We start from the raw sequence: 6,101 nt of genomic DNA, 5'->3' as shown, positions 1-6,101 counted from the left end.
ACTTTGTTTCCACCCCTTTTTATCAGTCAGAAAGCATCCATTCCCTGCTCAAAGCTAACGGCCTATTCCATCAGTTTGCTGATGAGTTCTTAGGACAGAGTCAACTTTACCAATGAGAAAATGGAGGTGTTTAGAAAATGTTTCCCCTTTTCACATCCAAGAGCAACTTTAAGCCCCATCCCCCACCTTGCTTCCTCCCTTCCTGCTCCCACCAGCTTCTCGCCTGCTGTTGTATGGGATTCAGCAGCTCTAATGCCTCCTTCCTATTCCCTGGAGCCAAGAAAGTTAAGTGCGGTAATTTGTTCATGGAGCTGGCGCTAGTCACTACTCTTTTTTGGCCTACCTCTCTGGGTTCCCTCAGCGCTTGGTTCAGTTAATGAACTCAACTCCATGTTCTTACTTAAGGAGAAATTGATTATCTTTTGTTGAAACACAGGCTTATATGGAGTAGGCCACTTCTGTCCATTTGTATGTTAACGCTTACAGATTCAGCTAAGATACTTAGCTAGAGAGTCATAAAAATAATTTCGGTAACTTTTTTGCTGTTTTTCTTCTCTGGTCTTATAATAGTTAAAGCACTTTCAAGTTAGTACATTAAGGTATTATGTTGTGAGAAAAGGTTTTACGTTTTTCATGCTTCTTGTCAGTCCGTTTCCTGCCGCTTTGAAGCAGAAGGAGGCAGTAAGGGAATGTGAGGGCGATCTGGCTGCGACATCTGTCACCCCATTGGTCGCCAGGGTTGATTCGGCTGATCTGGCTGGCTAGCCAGGTGTCCCCTTCCTCCCTCACCGCTCCATGTGCGTCCCTCCCGAAGCTGCGCGCTCAGTCGAAGAGGACGACCTTCCCAGATAGAGGAGGACTGTTCTTCGGTCAAGGCTGTAAGAGTACCTGCGCTCCCCTGCTAGAACCTCCAAACAAGCTCTCAAGAAGGAGGCAGGAAGGAGTGTTCAAGGGAAAGGAGGAGGAGTAAGAACCTAATACTTTATAGCCTGTGAGACATTTAGCTGTCAGACGACAGAGCATTCAACAGAATTGAGTAGAACTAAGTGCCCTCTTTCTTACTTTACTTTAATGACTAGAAAGGAACAGAAAGAACAAGGTAAAAGACAGAAGAGCAAATCTACATGTTGCCAACCAAAAGCAGAGAGGTTAGTGTATTTTCAAGTGCTTGAAATGCTTCTTTTAACGTAATGTAATTTTTTTTCCTTTCCTGGGCCATGTCTAATACTAAGATCAGTGTTTAAATCACTTCACATAAACCCAATGTAAATTAGGTAATAACTAATGAAAAAAAAAAAAAAGGAGTATCAGCTTCTGTATCTTTTTCTTTTATTAAATCAAGGGCTGTATTTTTATGTCCAATTATTAGTCTTGTTTATTTCTCTTCTGCAAGTAGAGCAGAGATAAAATTCATTTTGTCTTTTTTCTTAATTCTGGTGATAAGTGAGTTTCAGTTCTAGTTTTTTGTTGTTGTTTTTTTAATTTTTTTTTAACGTTTATTTATTTTTGAGACAGAGAGAGACAGAGCACGAGCGGGGAAGGGTCAGACAGAGGGAGACACAGAATCTGAAACAGGCTCCAGGCTCTGAGCTGTCAGCACAGAGCCGGTGCGGGGCTCGAACACACAGACCGCGAAATCATGACCCGAGCCGAAGTCGGCCGCTTAACCTACTGAGCCACCCAGGCGCCCCTCAGTTCTAGTTTTTTTAACTAACAACTCATAGTTACCGGTAAACTTTTTGCAAAAGCATTTTTTTTTTTTAAATCATACTTTTCATGAGGGAGCAGAAGACAAGATGAGAACCAAGCACAAGTAACATTACCTGCCCCCCACCCCCCACAGGCGGGATATCAGTGACAGTCCTCAGGCACTCCTGGCTGCCCAAGGACAAAGGAGAGGACAAAAAACAAATGGTTAAACTGATTAGAGTATCTATATGTTTACAAATATCTTAGAAAATTACTAGAAAAAGGCAATCCTATCAATAGCCTAATCTCCAGTAACCCAAGTACTCAGTTTCCGGAGCCCCAGCATCACCCTCCATAGTGATATGGAGAACAAAGGCAAGAAGGAAATGGCAGGCAAAGTTAAATTTCTTTATAACCTGCAGCCCATTGACAAATACTTGAGGCAAATGCAGAGTACAACATTTCTCCAGGAGCTCCCTACTATTAAAGCTTTGCTAGAGGGAAAAACAACCTTAGCTTGACAATAACTAGGCCTCCGGTATTCTGTGATTCTTTAGCATATGAAAATCTCTTTGGAAGCTTCCCTTTTGACTTGACCTTACCCCAGCCCCCATAGTACATAAGGAGCCACTCTTCACAACCCCAGGGCAGCTCTTCCTGCCCACAGGTATTGTCCTTGGGCTTTAATAAAATCACCTTTTTTGCACCAAACATGTCTTCAAGAATTCTTTCTTGGCCATCAGCTCCAAACCCTCCATCTCACCCCAAAACCTCATCGGTTTCAGAATATTAATTTTACTAGACATGTCAATATTGGTTCTTTGATGAGATTAGAAATTAGGGTTATGCTGATGAGAATAACAGTCTCTCAGATTTTCAAACTAGCAATATGGGAACAAAAAAAGTCTTAGAAAATATTGTAAAAAATAAAGGTTCATCATTTATTTTATATATGTGTGTGTATGTGTGTATACATATATATGATATAGGATTCTTACACAGCTGCGTGTATGTGTATGTGTGACAGTGTACAAATTCAGGTCCAGTAATACAGACTGACTTAAAATCTAGACTTAATCTTGCTTGCAGTCAAATGTTGAATGCCAACTAGTAAATGTATAGTGGGTGCTGGAACTGGAAAAATCACCACTTTAAAGATATCATAGTGAAAATTAGTTTAGGCAAAAATAATCAATAAGTATGAAGTCCAGGGTAATATTTTGATGAGAAGCAGGATATTTGCATGGTCGTAAAGTGTCTCCACATGGATCACTTAGTTGTCGCATGGGGGAATATAATAACTATACAGTAGAGAAATTGGATAACATCTTGGCAGAGTGATCAAAATTAATATCCCAAATGTAGGACAGATGAATATCATATGACCCCAGATGTGATGTGGCTATGAATCCATAACCTGAATCTAATAAAAAAACACTAGACACATGCAAAGGGAATATTCTTTTTTTAAAAAACCAATGTTATAAAGACAAAGAATCCTGTGGAAGTATTCTAGATTATTCCAGATGAAAGAAGAATAAACAGACATGAAAACTGAATGTAAGTATAAATATACATATTTATATATTTAATAGGGGTGCCTGGGTGGCTCAGTTAGTTGAGCATCTGACTCTTGATTTTGGGCTTCAGCTCAGGTGTTGATCTCAGGCTCATGGGATTGAGCCTGCAGAAGATTCTCTCTCTTTCTCCCTCTGCCCCTCTCCCCTGCTCATCTCTCTCTCTCTCAAAACAAAACAATAGCAAAACATTTAAAATGTATATATAATATCTGATCTTAGACTAGATCATGTGTTAAAGGGCAAAAAAAAAAACCATAAAGAACATTAGCAAGTCATTTGAAAAATTAGAATATAGATGGTAGTTTAGACTAAAAGATTATATCAATGCTAAATTTCCCAAAATTGGTAACTGTACTGTGGTCCTGTAAGAGAATATTCTGTTTCTTATGAAATACACATGAGTGGATTTAGAGAGAAAGAAAAATCAAATGGAAAACACAAATGGATAAAAATACTAAAAATAGGTGATTATGGGCAAAGGATATAGTATTCTGATTTTTAAGATGTTCAATAAATTTGAGATCATTTTCAAGTAAAACATTACCATTTCCTAAAAAGCAGCATGATTCACACACACACACACACACACACACACACACACACACACAGTCTTAGCAAGTCAAAATGTGTAGGAATTCTGAGAATATCATACTGTCTGATACTAGAAATCTAATGAGTAGGAAGGGGCTATTAACAAAAAAGCAGCTGTTCCCTGATAACTCTCTGGGACCCTGGCCCTTATCCATCCTTCTTTTGGACCATTGAGATGCTCTCTTCCACCATCCCCAAACACAGGGAACACTTCACAGCTTAAGCAGCTTAAGTCATGGATGAATCAGGCAGTAGTAATGCCATAGGAGAAAATGGTGACATCTGGTGCCCAATGGAGTGCTGGAAGGGGAAACAAAAAAATAGTAGACATAATGTGATCACTCACATGACAGCTGACCATGCTTAACTGAAATAATCACTAAGACTCCTAAAACTATGATCTCAAGGGAATAAAATCCACTATGCCATGATTGCACCCCCATTTAATATCCACAAACTGACAACTTCTTGGGAAGCTTACTACATACAATTCTATGTGAAGCCTATACATGCACGGACTTTCTATGAAAAACGCAAATGGTCACCCCAATGACCACAATCAAGAGGCACACCTAAAATAGTTAGATTTTTTAAAACATTTTTTACATTCATAAATGCAAAGGCCTCAAGCATAACACAAAATCAATGTAAAACTGAGAGAAGAATGCAAGTCTCCTTTTTTTGCAATCAAATATTCTGCCTGGAGAGCGCTGCTTTAAGGAACATAAATTAAAAAACAATGAAAACTATTCATCACAAAGACACTGTTCCTCTACCCCTCCTTTATCAACAAAACCATGTTAAACATTGAACAGGATTCTGTTTTTTCTGTCAGTGATCACACCAATACGCACTGAACGGAAAGAAGAAAAACTTGGTAGTTTTTAATCGCATACCTGTGGCAAAGCTTCCAGAAAGATCTTTCCTAGACAAGGGCTGTTTGGAGAATGAAAAGGGGAGATTGAAGAGTGGGAGATGGTATCAGGATAGATAAGTTAGAAAAATATCAAGAGGAGAGTTCATCTAAGGGGAAGAAAGAAAAGATAAGAAAAAAGGAAAGATAGAAGACAAGGTCATAAGGAAAGTGGTTTACCATGCTCCCACTTTCTTTGAACTGATTTTTAAATCATATTCTATCTAGACTTTCCATTGTAAACAAACAAAAAAAAGAGATTAAGAAAAACCCTAAAATTTTGCCAAGAAAGTGCTTCTTAGTCCTTTTTTTTTTTCAGATAATTTTTAATTGTCTCATTAGAAAATACTGAATTGGTGTGACAAGGGTTTGGACTGCCTCCTGTTCTCTCTGACTCTGCCAGAGTCATTGGATTTACAAAAGAGCCAAAGGTTCTTACCTAAGTTTCTCCAGTGGTGAAATAAACATACATAACATATATTTACAAATGACAAGTGTGTTTTTCTGTGGGAGTTCCTGTTATAAAAACAGTCACCCCAAGCCTACTTACTCAGAAGCCCTGACTTCTGAAAAAATAATGTTTTTCTGTAGAAGTAAAGGATTGAAGATATGTATAAAGCAATGAAAAGTATTTGTGACCAATTTTATATGGTATCACTTTTGTGATGAGTCATTTTACCATGAAGAAATTCTAAAACAGTCAATTTTAAATGAACTTGAAATTGTCCCCTTGTGTTGTTTTTGCAAGCGTGCTGAGCTTACCTGGTAATTGTCGGATATAGTAACCTAGTAATCATCTGATACACAGGTTCCTCACCGTTACTGATGACAACCATCTGAGAAGATTGGTCTGTTACACACACATGGTGTCCAGCTTCACCCTGGGTATTAAAACATCCTCAATCCCATGACTCTTCATCACTGTCTATCATTCCTCTGAACAGCATTTAAACACAACTTTAACATTGACTTTTTTATACCATCAAAATCTCTTTGCTGTCAGAAAATAAGTCTACCTTCTTTTTAACTGAGAAAACTAAATAAAATAAAGACCCTCCCCCCCTAAGCTTTCAGGACCTTTCCTATTTCCCCACACCCATGCTATCTACTGAGGGATTCATCAGCAGATAGTACCTTTCTGTGTGACATTTTGCTTCAGTCCTGGGAACCTGTTGGTAACCAGCTGTGGAAGTGGGAAATAGAGAAAGTTTGTGTGCCACTAGAGCAAAGAATGGAGCAGAGGTATGTAGTTGGGCAGAGATGAGATAAAGAAAAAAAAGTTTTCAGTAACATTGCTGTCCTCAGTTTCCCTTTGTTTATAGTGTCCA

Source organism: Leopardus geoffroyi, chromosome B1, assembly GCF_018350155.1.
Source record: "Leopardus geoffroyi isolate Oge1 chromosome B1, O.geoffroyi_Oge1_pat1.0, whole genome shotgun sequence".
Classification (NCBI taxonomy): domain Eukaryota; kingdom Metazoa; phylum Chordata; class Mammalia; order Carnivora; family Felidae; genus Leopardus; species Leopardus geoffroyi.
Note: the sequence above shows the minus strand (reverse complement) of the source record.